The following is a 19,172-nucleotide window of genomic DNA, read 5'->3' on the forward strand; positions in this document are numbered from 1 at the left end:
TTCGGTCGAGATCGCGAAAACAAATATATATATTTTTTTGTAAATCTATTAACCGCTGTTATTTCGATAGTGAAAATGACTAATTGTTCTAGCCGTAATGTTAAGTAATAACAGGTTACATTTTATCGTCCATGGCAAGTGGGAGAATAAGTGATTGTCAGTAAGTGAGTAATCAGAGCCGAAGATTTTATATAGTAGAATAGCCGGACATTACCCGCGGCCTGCGGGCCTAAGTTTGTGTTTACTAATCTAGTGGATTGGATTTAGATGTATGTTAAACTTTGCTAATGTTCCTATCAAGTTTTTCTCTTTGGCCACGAAAATAAAATTATTTGTGCGAAAATGGGTTTACCCGAAGCCGATACATTCATATGTATTAAAAACGAAAGGAGCGATAGATGAATAGGATATAAAGTACAATTAAAACGGGTTTACCCGATTGGTTAAATGAATGGGATTATAAAGTACGTCAGGACGTTTAAATTCGCAGATAGGCCTATATGTAAAAATGCTTTTGAAACACAAATTTGAAGGTTAATTTTATTAAATAATGAAATCAATAGAGTATATTTTGTATTATCATGTGTCAAAGTAAACTACTATCTGTGCAAAATGTAGTTTTAAAAATTAGATCTAGATCTAGATCCTTTCGATTTTCTCTCTTGTTAACATGGTAAACATGGCCTAGATCAAAGAAATAGTAATACTTTCATAGACTTGAGCCATTGTTTTTTTTGAGGGCCTTAAGTTTGTTTTAGGGCTACAATACATTCGTTACGATTCCAGTTAGTACCCAAGGAACATTTCTGCCAAGTTTTATCAAAACTATTTAAACCGTCTTGATTTCTATGCGGACAAACATACATACATACGCCTTACTTTCTACTTTATAATATAAGATTACAAAAACAATGGAAGTGATTTGGACGTATATTTCTTTCTCTCTAAAGGTTGACATTTTTTTGTAATTGGCTCATGCGTGCACACGCCGCTTTGCGCATGCTTCTCGTAAAAAAAAATAAGTGCATGCCAAGATGCACGCGCCACTTTTCAAATCATCTCTTTCAAGCCTGCACTGACCGGCATTGAGAAAAAGAAAAAGGATTGGCCAGTTGAAGATCTTAAAGCACGGAGCGTGAACCTATTAGAGGCTAATGCAATGAAAGACGAGAAATGAATGATGAAAGCGAAGAAGTAATTGATGACGTCATCGACAGCTAATGAAGGAGTGTTATTTTACCACGAGTGGGGGGTAAATTAACGTGATGGAGGATACAGGAAATGAAATTAACTGGGATATCCCATAAAGGGGCCAAACAGAGTCACGCTAACATAGAAAATACACTTGAACCTAAGAGTGCTGCATTTTTTTTTTACGCCTTTAAACGTTTATTCAAATTAACAAAACCATTGAAATGTTTGTTCGTTTGAAATACATAGACATGTCACTGACCTAAAGAAACACTCTACAACCAATCCACAGTCTCTCCATTTTTATTTTTTTTTTTGCGGGGGGGGGGGGGTGATTAAGCACAGTGCTATATGAATCTGGAAAAATCTTTTCTCACAGCTATTGAAGCATAAAAGGAGGGGGAGTGTCAGCTATCACGTTATTAGAAGAACATGAAATCTGATGAAAATGTATCTGAAGCCAAAACGTTGACCTGTTAACTTCCAATCTCCCCCAACCACATCTCAACACTTTCCACAAAGTTTGGCAGGTCCATCTGCCTACTGACCACCAGAGTTAACAACTCTTTCAAAGATTTCTACGTTTTTATCTGATAACTCTCTCTGGAGACCTTCTTCTATTGGGGCTCATTTATAAAGTTTGATAGTAACAAAAAAAAAATTAACAACATTTCAAAACTAAGACTATGTATATATGTATGTATATATATAGTGACAGATCTTGGCGCATCCTTTGTCTTCCTATGCAGAAGGAGCATATATATCTATATGTCATCCGCATGCCAGATGGAAGAATGCCTAAAGAAATCCTACCGAGAGCAAAAGAAACGAAGCTGCCTTAGTTAGTAGAAAGAAAAAGAAAGCTGCCCTATCATCTAGCCCTAAAACTGATACATATATAGTTCCTCCTTTGTGGTCAGATGTGCACATTTCTCATTTCCTGTGAACTTGAAGATGGCTTTAGAGTCCAACCCTCGCTTTGAAAAGCTGGCCATTCACATGGCATGTGTAAGATGGGTCTACTGCAGATAGGCCTGCTTCTTCTCTCAGCCTTTTGTTGGCTCTTACGTTCTTTAACTCTTTCTCTCCGTAATTATTTACCACATTCTGATGGAATCAACGTTTGTATCGTCGGTTAGGAAATAAAGTGTTAATGCTAGCCACTCTCCTTGCCTCGTATCTTGAGACTGCGACACTCAAGTTTTCACTCAACGATCGAGAGCTAGTGTAGTTAAAGCAATGTCACATTCCTTGAAGGAGCTCTTAAGGCTGTATTTGTAACGCTTGTGTTGACCCCCATGTGGGCGCCTTCCTTCATACAGCTCCACATAGAGAAGCCGTTTGGGAAGGCAATTTTCTGGCTTACAGACTACATGTCCCTCCCATCGAAATTTTGACGTGGCGTGGATACTTTTCATTTATGACAACCGAAGAATTTTTTCAACGTGTGGTCAAACCATTCACATGATAAATTCTTCCTTAGCGTAGGTGGAAGGAGTTTAGCTTTTTTGATGTGGCGGGAATATAAGGACAAGAACTCTGAAGAATTTCAGTTTTGTAGACATGCAGAGTCATCTCCCTTGCCATCCTTGTTCTGTAAGTCTGCCAAAAGCAGCGCTGGCACGTATAACACTGTAGTTCACCTAGTTATCTAGCTTGGCGTCTGCCATGCTCAAATAAACCTAGATCGACACTGTTAAGTAATAATGAAATGTGGACAGGCGCACTTGTGCCGAAAGATCATTGTTTAAAATTTGAAATGCTATTGGTAAAAAAAACAACAACATCGAAATAGAGAAACAATCAACTTCAAATTAACAGTCTGTAATTTGAGCTCACAAAAAAAAAACATTTCTACGACAATGGAAAAAAAATTACCTTTGAAAATTGGCCACCAATCGGTCTAGCCATATTTTTTTATGTATTCCCCTAAGGTTAGATATAGTGTTGTTTTTAAGCTGCTTCGTTTTATTGTGTCTGTCTAGTAATATGAATTTAGTTGTTTGGAAAAATAATGGTCGTATGCTAATGAAGCAGTTTTGAATGTCTGCCCTCATCTCTAGCATGTGATGTATAAGGGCGCTAGTTTACAAGTAGACAAGTATAATGGCGCCCTAATAAAGCCGACAATGAAATGCTATTGTCTAATAAAGCTACCTATTTTACTGACCTCTGTTGTTGTTTTTTTTAAGTGAGCGACTGTCTAACTGATTGCTATTTAATGAAAAGGTGGGTCGGTGATTAAATAGAGGAGGTCATATCAGTTCAATAGTAACCATTGGCGTGGCTACGAAGGATTGGAAAATTTGGCCCGCACTTCACTGGCACACTTGCATTTGTGATAGATTTATGTCATAATCTTATTTTATTAGTTACTAATTATGATTACGCCCTATGTTAGTTCATGTGCTAGTCTAGTCCTAAATATTAATTAAGGCTCATCTAAGTCATTTGTTTCCTAGGATGATTGAGGCAACTTGTTCCATGCTATAATTGCATTAGGAAAGAAAGAACACGCATAAAAAGCAGTTCTAGCATCTGGAATAAGTAATGTGCATTTATCTTTGTGTTTTTTTTTTAAATATTTTATTGCCTGTGTGTGGAGTTTAATAATAAGAGCTTGTGTTAATAACTATACAGATTGCAATTTGTAACTCTTTCATGGTTCTCTATGCACGTTCCTTATTGAAATACCTGATTAGAAGAATAATTTGATAATAGAATAACTCCAATCCTTTACTGGTATTTATAATTCCAGACTTCACATGCTAGGTTTGACAGAACCTCAGTGTACTGAGTGCCCTGGAAAACTGGCGCACAGGTTGCTGAGGAAAAAAGAACAATGCTGGCAGAAGAAAAACGCCAGAGAAGAAAAGCAAGGCAAACGACACTAGCTCCAGCTGGAATAACCTGACCAGTGTGCGGCCGAACATTCCGGGCTCACATAGGTCTCACCAGCCACATGAGGAGGCATAAAACCCCAGTGCAAAGCCCTCAGCTTGGATTCCGAACCTGGTGTCATAGTTTCGAATCTCGGTGAATACTGGGATTCGGTATTTCGGCGCCCATGAGTCCACCCAACTCTAATGGATACCTGACTTTAGTTGGGGAGAGTCAAGGTGAGTGATCGTTGTGCTAGCCACATGGCACCCTGCTCTTAAACCGTTGGCCAAAGAAACAGATGACCTAACATTATCTGCCCCATAGATTGCAAGGTCTGAAAGGGGAACTTTAGTTTTCTTTTTACTTTTCAGCGACCGGACGAGATTTCATTTGGTTTGAGAGGCAAACGTTCGTGGTACAACCGGAAAAGATAGAGACTCCGACCATGAGTCAGTGACAGTGTAGTCAAGAGGCCACACAGGCGGCAACAGTGAGCCTTGTAGCTGTAGGAATGTTAAGTCGCGGATCAAACAGAAAACAAACAAAACTAAATTAAAATGGTATTTCCAAGACATTCTGGTTTTCATTTTTCATAGAAATTTTGTCCCCGATTTTGTTTTACGTGTTTCAGATGTTCCTTCAGATTTGAAGATGATCACATCCAAGCCCAAACCTCCCACAGGACGAACCTTCGATCGACAGTTCAAAGCGCATGCTCGCTATGTGAAACATTATGATTATATCTCTAGTATTCAGTTTAACCCTAAGCACTCTGATCAGCTCTATTTGATCATTTTGATGTGCTGTTAGAAACAAAATCTTATAGTTACGAAAAGTGAACTTTTAAAATAATATTTTGTATAACACTGACGTGTTTAAACTTTTCGTCCACTGAGAAGAAACATTATGAATGACTGATTGACTTAATCCTGCCCACTCCACCGAATCTGCTCCCATGTCATTCCAGTATCCTCAGCTTTACTGATGACTGACCTCTTCCAATCAGGGCCGGTCTTAGGCCACTGCAACCTATGCGGTCGCAGTGGGCCCCGCGCTTTCATAGGCCCCGCGCTAATTCTATGTGTAATTATAATTTACAAATTATATACGAAAAATTTGCTGCACTAATTAAAATCTCATGAAAACTCGACGCATAAAAATCTCATGAAAAATAGACAAAATTATCATTTGTGTGTGTCATTCATTATGGAAAACGTCATTCCTACGCGCGTTAAAAGAAAGGCAATGTCAGCTTTCATGTAATAAAATGTAATGATCGGACAAATTTTCCCCATAACCAATACCGTATTTACTTGTATAGTCACTGGCATAAAAATATGCCATAGGTAGCAAGATTCGTAAAGTAAAGTTAACTTGATCGCAATTTTGTACTTAGAAAAGAATGAATAAAATGCAAAGCCGAATTTATTTTCTAATACAAAATCTTATTTTTCACTTACTATCCTTATTCCCACCCAGATTAGGCCCCGCGAAATCAGTTTCGCATAGGGCCCCGCAATTGCTAGGACCGGCCCTGCTTCCAGTCCTCTTGCTTGGGCCTGCCGACTTTCCTGTTTCCTTGCAGATTCCAATCAAGTGCCTGCATTGCAACATTGGTAGCTGGTTTTTGCAGGGTGTGTCCTATACATGAGGAACAACTCGTTCCAATTCTAACATTTGATGGTGTTGGGGCAGGCTGAACGTCGTGAAAGTGTTAGACAGAGAAGTAGCCCGTCAGTTATCAGTGTAGCAGGTCATTTAACTGTCCGCTAAGTAGGTCATTCAGTTGTCTGAGAAGCAGGTCATTTAATTGTCTGATAAGTAGGTCATTCAGTTGTCTGAGAAGTAGATCATTCAGTTGTCTGAGAAGCAGGTCATTTAACTGTCTGAGAAGCAGGTCATTAAACTGTCTGAGAAGTAGGTCATTCAGTTGTCTGAGAAGTAGGTTATTCAGTTGTCTTAGAAGCAGGTCATTTAACTGTATGAGAAGTAGGTCATTCAGTTGTCTGAAAAGTAGGTCATTTAGTTACCTAAAAAGTAGTCATTTAGTTGTCAAAGAAGTAGGTCGTTCAGTTATCCGAAAAGTAGGTCGTTTAGTTATCTGAGAAGTAGTTGTCTGTGAAGTAGGTCATTTAGTTGTTTAAAACGTAGGTCACTTAGTAGGTCATCTCATTGAATCTTATACAATCATGTGAATAAGTTTTGATGAAAGTTGAGGGCGGGTGGTATCGGAAAAGTTGTCCCGCCCCAAGGTGTTTTTTTGATGATGTGGCAATAGGTTTGTGCAGGTCAGATGTTAGCGAGGTGAGAAGCGGGGTGGGGTCACTCAGCCCTAACCTAATAGCCTGGGATCCTGTTCGTGACCTTTGAAAGGGCCAGCGGGCGAGTGGCCCACAGAGGCAACAAAATGATGCATCAAACACAACCTTATATCATCGGGTATTGATTAGGTTACAGCGTGTGACGTCAATGTATTCATCCATGATGAGGGGGAAACCGAGGGAGGGCTGACACTGACATGAGGAGTTCGTTTGTTTTTTTTGGTTGGGTTGGGGGGGGGGGATTTGTTTCTCCTGTTCAAAATTGAAGTGAAACTTGTATGTAGAAGAAGATTTATGTCTATTTTTTTTTTACTTTATCGCATTCGTATTTTCTATATTGAATCTCAAACTTTATTAGCCTTCAAGTTGTCAATACACAGTAGAACTCTCTGGGTTTTACAGATGTTGTCGAGGTATCATATGAAAGTTGTGGAGGTATCATATGAAAATTGTGGAGGTATCATATGAAAGTTGTCGAGGTATCATATGAAAGTTGTCAAGGAATAATATGAAAGTTGTGGAGGTATCATATGAAAATTGTGAAGGTATCATATGAAAATTGTGGAGGTATCATATGAAAATTGTGGAGGTATCATATGAAAATTGTGGAGGTATCATATGAAAGTTGTGGAGACACAGTATGAAGGTTGTTGTGGTATCATATGAAAGTAATGTTTCTTTACAAATTGTAACTGTTTCAGTGTATCAGTTTGTCATTAGGTCTATACCAGAAGAACAAAATATCAAATAGGAAATTGTAATTTTTTTTACCTTTGTAATAATAGGAATTATAGGATGTCTAACTTAGAAAATTGTCATTTTACGAAGACAGTTTGAAGATTAGCGCCAAGCCAAATGGGAAATTGTGCACTTGACAAAAAAAACAAACAACATTAAAATAGTTTTCTTTTAAAGGTAGAACTCTTTTAATCAACTTATTGAACGATTGTTTTTCTCTTAAAAATAAATAAATGTTAGATATAAAACTCTTTTCTACCCCTCCCCCTTCCCCCTTCTCCCCGAGAAAGAATCCTGGATAAGCGAATGTATAGATATAGTACACCTTTTATTATTCCAATGATGAGCGTTTAGATATAGACTTAAAAGACAATGCGCAAACTTTTCCTGAACATTAATTTATTAAACTCTTGAATCAATAAAGCCTTTCATTCGGAAATTCCCAAACGCGATAGTCCTACCAAGAACGCGATAGTTCTTTCAAAACCAATGTTGGATCTAGACATAGATTTACTTTCTAGCCAAATTTCCATTTATTTGTTTTTTGTTTGAAAAATTATAACGGTCAAACTAGAGTTGTCCCAGTGTGTACCCTAAATCTTTACTCAGCGATATACATCAACTGTTAAATTTCTAGGAAGATCGTTAGAACCATTTTTGAGATCAGCGTCCGCCCACCCTCAATGAAGGAGTGACTTGAATAGAGGCATTGTAAAAAGGATTTGGATAGTGACGTTAAGCTTTACTAACTTTTTTTTTTAGCTCTACAGAAAATTATCTTTCCCTTTATTTACATTTATCTGTTGCCTTATCTTTCACTTTATTTATACTTATCTGTTGCTTTATCTTTCACTTTATTTACACTTATCTGTTGCTTTATCTTTCACTTTATTTACACTTATCTGTTGCTTTATCTTTCACTTTATTTACACTTATCTGTTGCTTTATCTTTCACTTTATTTACACTTATCTGTTGCCTTATCTTTCACTTTATTTACACTTATCTGTTGCTTTATCTTTCACTTTATTTACATTTATCTGTTGCTTTATCTTTCACTTTATTTACATTTATCTGTTGCTTTATCTTTCACTTTATTTACATTTATCGGTTGCTTTATCTTTCACTTTATTTACATTTATCTGTTGCTTTATCTTTCACTTTATTTACATTTATCTGTTGCTTTATCTTTCACTTTATTTACATTTATCTGTTGCTTTATCTTTCACTTTATTTACATTTATCTGTTGCTTTATCTTTCACTTTATTTACACTTATCGGTTGCTTTATCTTTCACTTTATTTACACTTATCTGTTGCTTTATCTTTCACTTTATTTACATTTATCGGTTGCTTTATCTTTCACTTTATTTACATTTATCTGTTGCTTTATCTTTCACTTTATTTACATTTATCTGTTGCTTTATCTTTCACTTTATTTACATTTATCTGTTGCTTTATCTTTCACTTTATTTACATTTATCTGTTGCTTTATCTTTCACTTTATTTACACTTATCGGTTGCTTTATCTTTCACTTTATTTACACTTATCGGTTGCTTTATCTTTCACTTTATTTACACTTATCTGTTGCTTTATCTTTCACTTTATTTACACTTATCTGTTGCTTTATCTTTCACTTTATTTACACTTATCTGTTGCTTTATCTTTCACTTTATTTACATTTATCTGTTGCTTTATCTTTCACTTTATTTACATTTATCTGTTGCTTTATCTTTCACTTTATTTACATTTATCTGTTGCTTTATCTTTCACTTTATTTACACTTATCGGTTGCTTTATCTTTCACTTTATTTACACTTATCTGTTGCTTTATCTTTCACTTTATTTACACTTATCTGTTGCTTTATCTTTCACTTTATTTACATTTATCTGTTGCTTTATCTTTCACTTTATTTACACTTATCTGTTGCTTTATCTTTCACTTTATTTACATTTATCTGTTGCTTTATCTTTCACTTTATTTACATTTATCTGTTGCTTTATCTTTCACTTTATTTACACTTATCGGTTGCTTTATCTTTCACTTTATTTACACTTATCTGTTGCTTTATCTTTCACTTTATTTACATTTATCTGTTGCCTTATCTTTACTCCCGGTTTTTCCTATTTAAAAAAACACAATTTATATCAACTCATTAACATTACTTGCGCAATTATTTGCTTTGCCAACCCTAAAATTCCTCCCTGTATTTAATGTGCCTGTTTATTCCTAGTATATGTTGTACAAACCCTGTCTGCTTATCAACAAACTTTTTGCATGTATTTGTATGTCTTATACTCTTTATCCACAGAGGTTTAGCTTCGTCCTAGGGATGAAGGAAGAAAACTCGAGAGCGAAAACAAAAAACAAATTCAGAAAACCTAAACTTAAAATCGCTAGCACCACCAATACTGACAACTTGAAATCACGACATCTGGACAATGATGCTCTTCGCCTTTCCTCCCCCCCCCCTCCCCCAATCTCCCATGCTGCCTTACTGACTACAGTATGACTGTTTGTCCGTCTGTATGTTACTAACATGCGGACCTAGCACCATGTTGATACATTAGGCTGACAGTCCAGGACAATACATGCAGCTCTGTCATCTTTTGTTGTTTAGCGTCCGTGTATCCGCGTGTTTAATGGGCAGAAACACCCCCCCCCCCCAAACATAACAAGATCAAGATAAATTGTAACATTTTTTTGTTATTGCATGCTTTGTGGAGCTCTCTGATGAATGAGTTGTGTATGTCCTACTGAATGCGTTGTTTATGTCCTACTGAATGAGTTGTCCTCTTGCCCCCTCGTCGAGTGTGCTGTGCATGCTCCATTTGTCCTGATAAATGTGTTGTCTATGTCCTGCTGAATGTGTTGTGCATGTCCTCTTGCCCTAACATGTTGTATATGTTCTGCTGAATGTCCTTCAGATTGTGCTATGCATGCCCTGTTGTCCTGTCGAATGTTTTATGCATGCCCTTTTGCCTTTTCGAATGTTTTGTTTATGTCCTATTGTCCATTTGAATGTGCTGTTCATGCCCTGTTTGTTTTGTTCTTGTCCTGTTTTGTTTGTTTTGTTTAACAAGTTTCGGACGTTCTTTGTGAGTTGAAGATTACAAACATTTTAGCACAAAAAAACGTCCTGCAGGACGACGTGGGACAAGACGACAGTTCGGAACGCGTACCACACGATGACGCAACCATCTTTTAAATGCGTTGCTCACGTCCTGTCGTCTTGTTTGGAATGTTTTCACTGTTGTTGTGGCTGTTCATGCGCTATTGCAATTTGTGTGTGTGTTTATTTAATTCTTTTTTTTTTGTCTGTCTTGAAATTCAACATAAAATTAAATGAAATATTTAACATTCGAACTTTCACCAGTCGGAAAATAAAACAGTATTTTGTTGTTGCAATTGTTGTTTTTTAAGTCTTGGAGTGGGTACTAGCTGCACTCTTGCTGTCTGAACTCTTGTCGGTTGGAGGTGGCTTCAGCAGTACCAGGGACAAACGGGTACGTGTCAATGATGGATCTAACCTTTTACCTTTAACCCTAACCCAAAATATCATGCTAAGAGTTTTTATGGTCATTTCTATGGATTTCTCTACCTGAACTCTGACGTCTCTCTGCACTCTCTGACTCTCTCTCTCTCTCTCTCTCTCTCTCTGTTCATCTACTAAATAATCTTTAAAACTAGTTAAGACAGTTTTTTTGCATCTATTAAAAACCTGGAGTTGGCAAAGTCAAAAATATCCGGTACAACTTAAAATTTCCTATTCAGCAAATTACAGCCACCCAAATGCACTCGAATTATTTTTTTTTTTTTTAAATCACGTCTGATATAAAATAATTTTACGTTGCACAAATACATCTTGACGGTTGGAGAGTTTCAATTAATTTTATTTTCAGCTTTATTAGATGTCTGCATGGCCAGGGGAAATAACTTTTGTTTTTAATTGCTGTATCTTGATGTTTCTAATTGGTTAAACTATTTGACTCTTTTCAATTTCGTATGTAAAATATATTAAACTAAAAGAAAGACAAAGATTAAAGAGTATATCTAGCTGAGACTCACTGTTTTTTTTTTTTATGTGGTACAATCATATACCAAAAAAAACCCTTTAAAATGCTAGCTGTATCTTTGTCCTGAATGATATATGCGAAAGGTGCATGTAGATGAATCATATGAAGATATAAATAATAGAGCATAAACATTCACTCATAATAGTCTATATTGTTTTGTTGGATTTATAAACAGTTCCAATAAGTCACATTGTTTGAGAAACCTATGATAGACATAATAACTAATTTTACAGCCTACTAACATTTTTCACGAGTTTGTAAGTATTTAACGTTCGCTTAGTCTTATGGTCCATAAATGTCCTCCTTTTAGAAGACCCTCTCTCTTTATTTGTCCTCCTGTGGGTTTGTAATTCTCTGGTAAGACCCATTGGGTGTCAAAACGTTTTTTTTTTTTCTCTCCCAGGAGTAGATAATTTATAAGTAGAAAAAAACAAGAAGGAGTCGGAAAATGTAATCAAAGGAATACAAACAAAGCAGGGGTTCTCAACCTATGGATCGCGACCCCTTTAGGGGGTCGACTTACGATTGGCCTAAGACCATCGAAACTATGGATTGTTATTGTCTATTCTTCTATTGTTGTATCTGCGTGTGCGTGTGTGGGAGGTCGCGGCAGAGTGGGAGATTGTAAAAAGGGGTCGACGAGCTTAAAAGGTTGAGAACCGCTGTCGTAGAGCCTTAGAGGTACATTTTTTTTGTTTATCATATAAGTTATGATTACAGATTAAAACATTATTATATTGATTTTATATTTGTATTTCAGAAAAACGAACAAAAAACACGTTAAAATAAATGCAGCTTTAATAATAATAATAATAATAATAATAATAGCGAACTCGACCCTGGCAGCGCCAGAGAATGACTACTCGTTCATTTCTAACATAATAATCTTTATTGTCCGTATGGAAATTTGTCTTACAATTTGTGCATTACACCAAACAAAAAAACATTATAACTATAAGAAACCAAAGTGTTCATTCACACCAGACTCACTCATAATTTACATGTGACAAAGTTTTTACCAGATTGTTCTTATTTAATGATTTGATTGCTATGGGAACAAAAGAGTGTTTGTGTCTGTTTGTCTTTGCTATCGGTGTCTTGTATCTTTTCTGTGATGGTAAAATCACAAAATCCTGACACAAAGGGTGATTCTTTATTTCGAGGATCTTGTTAGCTTTTTTATAGATGTTTGTCTCAAACAACTGCCCAAATGGGGTTTGTTTTTTGCCAATGATTTTACCAGCAGCATTTAGGATTCTATAAAGTTTATTCTTATTTTTAATGGTCAGATTGCCATACCAGGCAGTGATATTGAAACTTAAAATATTGCAGATATGAACGTGATAAAACATAGCCAAGGCCTTTTCGCTAACATTAAAGGAGGACAGTTTTCTTAGTAATCGTAATCTTTGCTGCCCTTTTTTGCTGATATAATCAGTATTTGCAGTAAAATTTAAAGAGAAAAACAAATTTGCTGTATCTTTGTCCAGAATGACTGCCCTAAAAGGTCGTGGACGAGTACTATGCCTGGACGGTAGACCTATTGACCAACATTCTCACACATTAGACTCTTAGCCTTTCGTTACTCAATTAACTCCCCATTTACTGGACACAAAATGGCGGCTCTCTAGAGAGACAGAACCTGGCCAATAGTTTCATCGGTGATATCTCACTTAACAATAGCCATTTTCTTAGCGTCCAGATACTTTGACCAGCGTATTGATTCGTGGCGCTAGAGATACTAAGCATATATTTAGTCCACACTCTAAACGTGATACTTATTTTATTATTGTCTGGCGAACTTCTAAAGGCCTCCATTAAAACTGTGGACGTTAGCCATTATTTTCTTGTTGTTGGTTGAACGAAAAAACAAGAGAGAGAGAGAGAGAGAGAGAGAGAGAGAGAGAGAGAGAAAGAATGAGAAGCCAAGAGAAATAAAAAAGGGGAGAGAACAGAAGAGGACACGACAATAGCCCCAGTGACAGGAAAACAATCGTCCATTCGGTCAAAGACATTTACTATCATAAACAAAATTAAAAACTATTTTCGCAAACAGGCTAGAATTACTTCCCTTTCTTTAACACAAAACACAATGCCACAAATATTTCTGAATGCTAACTTTAAGTGTTGTATAGATGATATACTTACTATTGTCCACCTAATAATCTAGCTACATTTTTGTTATCTCAATGCGAACCGTTTAATTTTTTATTTAAAGGAAATAGAGATGCATTTTTTTCTCAAAGAAAATACACCATTTTTACAACTATTCTCTATTAATATTAAAAAAAAACAAACAGAGGAGGGAGCAAAGAGGGGTATATTAAGCAAGGAGGTAATTGCTCTGTATATTTTAAAACATTTATCCAAACGATTTTGTTGTTTTCTAAATCGATCTTCTAAAAGTATTTTTACTTCTAAATTAAAAGTTTTCTGCTCTACAAGCTACTAACATTTGATAGACAATGTTTCCTTTTGTTTTAAAAGAGAGACAATGCATTCAGTCTGTACGTAAGTCAAATATATCTTACAATAACATTTCTTCTTTTTTTCTTCTTCTTCTTCGTTCTCATTTTTATGTTGGAGTGTTCAGATGAGTAGACCAATACATGAGATGAACTGCGCAGTGGTTTCCAAATCAGGGAGCTCTCCATATAGTTTTCTTTCTATTAGGGGTGTTTTGGGGCCAATGTCTTATACGGGCCTCTTGGTAAAGAGAACAGTTTTGGAGGACATGGTCGGCATTCTCTGGTGACACTCCATATGGGCAGACCTCCCTGGTTCCAAAATAACATTTAATAAGCAGTGTTTAGTTTCTATAGCAGCTCGTACCTTTAACGCAGCCGAAGGGTTGTTCAACACTTCATCAAAAGAAAAAGCCTCTTCCTTTAGGCCTTGAATGAGAGATTGACCCTTTACAAAATAATCAATTAGTTGAGCATTCGTCAAAATCAGTCTGGCCAGTCTTACACTAAATTTTATCATCAGAACATTGAGTGCATTGAATAGATTTGAATATTAACAATGTAATAAAAAAAACATTAATATATCTCCGTATCCTGTGGTTCGTCAGTCGGCCTAACAATAAAATAATATAACGCTTTCGACATGTATATGTCTGATCTTTCTTGTATGGTCGCAGATACGCTTGTGATTGTTCAAAGTTGTTCATGACTTCTGATATTCTTGCTGAAAATATTGAAGTCTGACTTATTACCTGCATGATAGAGTTTGTATTTCCACACAAACTATGTGTGTAACCTTAGACTAAATTCAGAGTTACTATACCTGAATGAATGCAAGTGTATTAGAAAACCTTAACACATTTTGGAGTTATTTGATTTCACCTGTTGAAGTGTTGTGTCAAGTACATTCCTAGAAAACTCAAGCCAGACACAAAAACGTACAAAGTCGCGTCTCCTAGAAATTTGAGCTTTATTTTTTCAAACCTTCACACTTTCTAAGAAGACCCGAAATTGGTAGAAAGACGACGCCTATTAACGCCGATTATAATCTACCGCGAGAAGATCAACATTTAATCTTTCGACTCAGGACCGGACACAACAGAATGAGACAACATATGTACCGGAAGCTCTAAATTTGGAACTAGTGAAATCTGCCCATGTAGAGTGTCACCAGGGAATGCCGTCCATGTCCTTCAAAACTGTTCTCTTTACCAAGAGGCCTGGACAAGACACTGGCCTCAACCTCTCCCTCCCCCCTTTGAGAAAGAAAACTATATGGAGAGCTCCATGATTTAGAAATCACTGCGCAGTTCATCTCATACATTGATCTAGTCATCTGAACGCCCCAACATGATAATGAGATCGAGATAGAAGAAGAAGGTAGGCACTAGAGATGGGAAACGAACCGAACCCGAACCGAACGAACCGAACTCGAACCTCACTTATGACCGAACCGAACCGAACCCGAACGTTGAAACTGCTTGGTACGAACCGAACCGAACGAACCCTCCTTTTCTTAACCGAACTAATTTTGCAATTTTTGCATCCCTTTTTTATATTTTGTGTTTAAAAAAAATAACTACTTAAATATTTTATTTAAATTCTAATGATTCCATTATACTTTGAAAACTTGGGAGGGGGTGGTGGTATTTTGAAAAAAAAAAAGCGTCGCTCTTTGATTCCCATGGGTTTTTCCGTACGTGCCGACTCTCCCCCTAACCTTGAATTTTCGCGGGCTGTTTGCAATATTGAGTTTTGAGTCGAATAGGCGCCCTCTAATTAGATCTAGATCTAGATTCTAGTACCTAGTAAGTAGAAAGTTGACATTAAAATATTGTTACTTTTATTTGAGATGGCTGTTAGTTGAGAGTAGAATATTTTTTGACGATTAGAGAATGTAGATATCTACAATAAGTTCATTTGTGTTCTAGTTTAAAATAAATTTTAATTATCTTCTATTAAGTGATTTATTTTTACAAAATTGTGAAGTATTCCATATTGGAATATTATCAGTGGCGTAGAAAGGGTGGGGAGGAGGGGGAGAAATGTAAAATCCCCCCGAGCCCCCACTTGAGGGGGGCCACAAATTAGTGTTTTTTTACAATAAATATTCAATATTACGCAAAATGCAGGGGCCCCCAAAGAGGTCCAGCTCCTCCCGGGCCCCCAAATGATGAAAAATTCCTATCTACGCCCCTGAATATTTTTACTATTATTCTGTTTTGCATTATTGATCATCAGTATTTTTAATGCAGAGTTTCTCAAACTTTGGGTCCTCTCCCGTGGGTGGGGATGGTTAGTACCTTGAATTGGGGGATGGGGAGACGCAACTTCTTGACAAAAAGGGGTGTCATAGAGTGTGTGTGTGTGTTTTCTGGTGGCGGTAAGAAGAGGTGAAGCGATTGATTGGTGTTTATGCATTAAAGATGTTGAAATTAGCGTAATGCAAATGTGAAACGGCAAACAATCTTGAGACATGAAAGAGTAAAGACGTTTTGTGGTGACCTAGATTTTGTTTAAATATCAGTATATTTCATTAATATTACATCTCTATCTCAAATTAAATATGTGAATGTTGTAATAACAGTCAGTTAGGCTATATTGAGTTGTTCACATAAAAACTTTATTTTAAAGTTTATTAAGTTTATATATTATTATAAGGCTTGTCTTCGAGTCCGAAGATTATATAGTGAGGAATGCAGTTTTTCCCATGGCTGCGCTTGCCCAGCTGTGACCTACATATTTTGCCACATCCAGGGCAAGCATAACCACTGTTCGCAGGCGGTCGATTTAGTTTTTCTTTTCGCGTCTGCGTTTGTCCTCGGCAGCGGATTTTCTTTTGGTCTCAAATGTGTATCACGCGGCCTTCGGGAGGGAACTCCAACTGACTCGTTCTAAGGCCGCATGCAACCAGGTGCTTTTAGCTCACCAAAACAAAAAGACTGCCTTTGGCATACGTTCGTCTCCCATACGGAATACGTGCCCTGCCCAGCATAACTGTCGGACCATAAGAAGTCCACCTATACTATCCTTACCGGTAAAAATATAAAACGCCTATATTGGTTCAATTGTACTAGCTGTTTGTATGCGACAAACCAACGACCAACTAACAAAGAGAGGGGGCAACGAAAAAAAAAAAGTTTTATTTTTAGTGTAACTTATCTGAATATTAGTATAATTACATGTTTAAAAATTAAAATATATTAAGTGGAGATGTCATTTTATCTTCTAATAAGACCTTGTCAACTGAAGACTGCATTTTGAAGAAAACATTTGAAAACATCTCCGCTAGTGTGATTCTTCTGCATTTTTTTTGTCTCAGAATAGTCGAATTTCTTCCGTATATTGCAATTTATAATAGTGACGACATATGTGTGAAAAAAAATCCTCGATAGAGACGTCTTTACACGAAGAATATTTCTTTAAAAAGATCACGCCCATTATAGAAGTACGTGCGCAATATGTAGGCCTACCTAGAATGTCCCTTGCATAATTCTATTGGCCAGGTCTGCCTCTTAATTATTAGATTTAATATGGCCCTCGACTTTTTTTTATTATGATGAATAGTGTTTTCTGAAAGAAAGCACATCGATATTAGCCTTTTTAAAAAATTCGCTTAGCGCCGAGTCACGCCCTGAATTAAACCACTTGCCGACTTGAGCGAAAACCTGCCGCATCTGCATTTCTATCTCCATTAAGAAATTTTTACAATGCTTTAAATGTATTTAGGCAACATTATTTTGGAAAAAGTATTGCCCATAGGCCTATTATATATTGCAAAGTATTTGTTTCATGTAAAAATTCAAATAAAAAAGTTTTAACTAATAAATTGCATTAAACCTTATAACTTAATTTTGCTATTACATAATTTCATAGCATCGAACCGAGCCGAACCCGAACTTTAGACCTGACCGAACCGAACCGAACCCGAACTATACTCGTCATCGAACCGAACCGAACTCGAACTTAAATCTGACCGAACCGAACCGAACCCGAACTTTAAAAGTTGGGTTCGATTCCCATCTCTAGTAGGCACCCTCGATAAAAGTCCAGTAGAGAATCGGCGCCGAGGCGCCATTATCCCGTGGATCGTTGGAAAGGCTTTTATTCAACGAACAGGCTTGGACCGGGAGCTCTTCACCAAGCAGTAACGGCCATGGACCGAGTAAGGCGACCGTACCGCGTACAGAGCACACCGCGCCTCGTTCCTGGTTTCCACTCACTATAAGTGGCCTAGAGCAGCGCTAACCATGAGGAATTTGCCTCATATTCCTATACTGTAGGCACCAGAATTCGCCTGTGAGCGAAACCAATCGTTATAGACCAATCTTTGTGAAAAAATAGTTTGCCGCCCTATGCACTAAAACTGTGGAGGAGGATCAAAGTCTTAAGTAGGTTGGATTGATTAAAAACAACACTGAAAGCTAAACGAAACAAATGCAAAGAAAACAACAACAAAAAAGCAACAACAAAAGAGACTTAGAAATTAATCGTAATATATTGGTTTTAATGTAAATTATTTTCATCAGCTTCATAAAATGTATCACAATAAAATGGCAAATAAGGTTTATGGTACAAGTGACACAGCAGACATCACATGATGTCAAGTAGGCTGTAGCCCGAGCGTCCCACAATACTTACACGCAGTAAACAAGACAGGTTATCACAGACTTGAACCCCGTTGCTCTCAGTGGCACACACACAGTTTTACTATTCCACATAATGTCATTATTACGAGCATGTCTGTATATTAAAGCAAGAAAAAAAAACACAATACAAAAAAAAAAGACAGTACCTCCGCTATACAACTTAAAATAAAAAATAAAATTAAAAATTACTTAAAAAAAATCTTTGTCCCAGCGGGGTATCGAACTCGTACTTCAGCCCCGTCAGCTCGATGCCGCAACCACGTTAGCCACTTAGCTAAAGCTACATTTCTATTAATGTATAATTAATTATTGGTACCAGATGTAGATTTACTTAAACTTCTGATTTAGAACGTAGAAATATAAAGCAAAGATTGAATAATAAGTGAATGCAACATTAACTTGAGTAAACAACTCAGTTATCGCTACGGCTGACTACGCGCCATTTTTTAGAGCCAAATTTTAATTTCGTTCTTTTACTTTGAAACACTATAACACGGTCAAACCAGAGTTTTCCCAAACCAGCTAGTCATTCTTTTCCTCAGCGATATACATCAACTGTTAAATTCAAAGTAAAATCGTTAGAGCCGTTCTTGAGATCCGTGTCCAGTTTTCACCTTCCTCACTCCACAAGGTTGTGTCTTGAAAATGGGGAATTGTAATAAGTCTGTAAGTACATCTCAATGATTTGTCCTTTCATTCAAATCATAAATACAGCCTGAATTTCATGAGACGCCCTGTCCTAACAGACCCTAACAAAACTAGGCCTACTAATCTTATCCTTTATATGTTGCTTATAGCAACCAGGTAGTTAGAACTTGAGCTACAATCACAACTTCTTCTTCTTCTAGCC

Source organism: Biomphalaria glabrata, chromosome 12 (genome assembly GCF_947242115.1).
Source record: "Biomphalaria glabrata chromosome 12, xgBioGlab47.1, whole genome shotgun sequence".
Lineage (NCBI taxonomy): Eukaryota > Metazoa > Mollusca > Gastropoda > Planorbidae > Biomphalaria > Biomphalaria glabrata.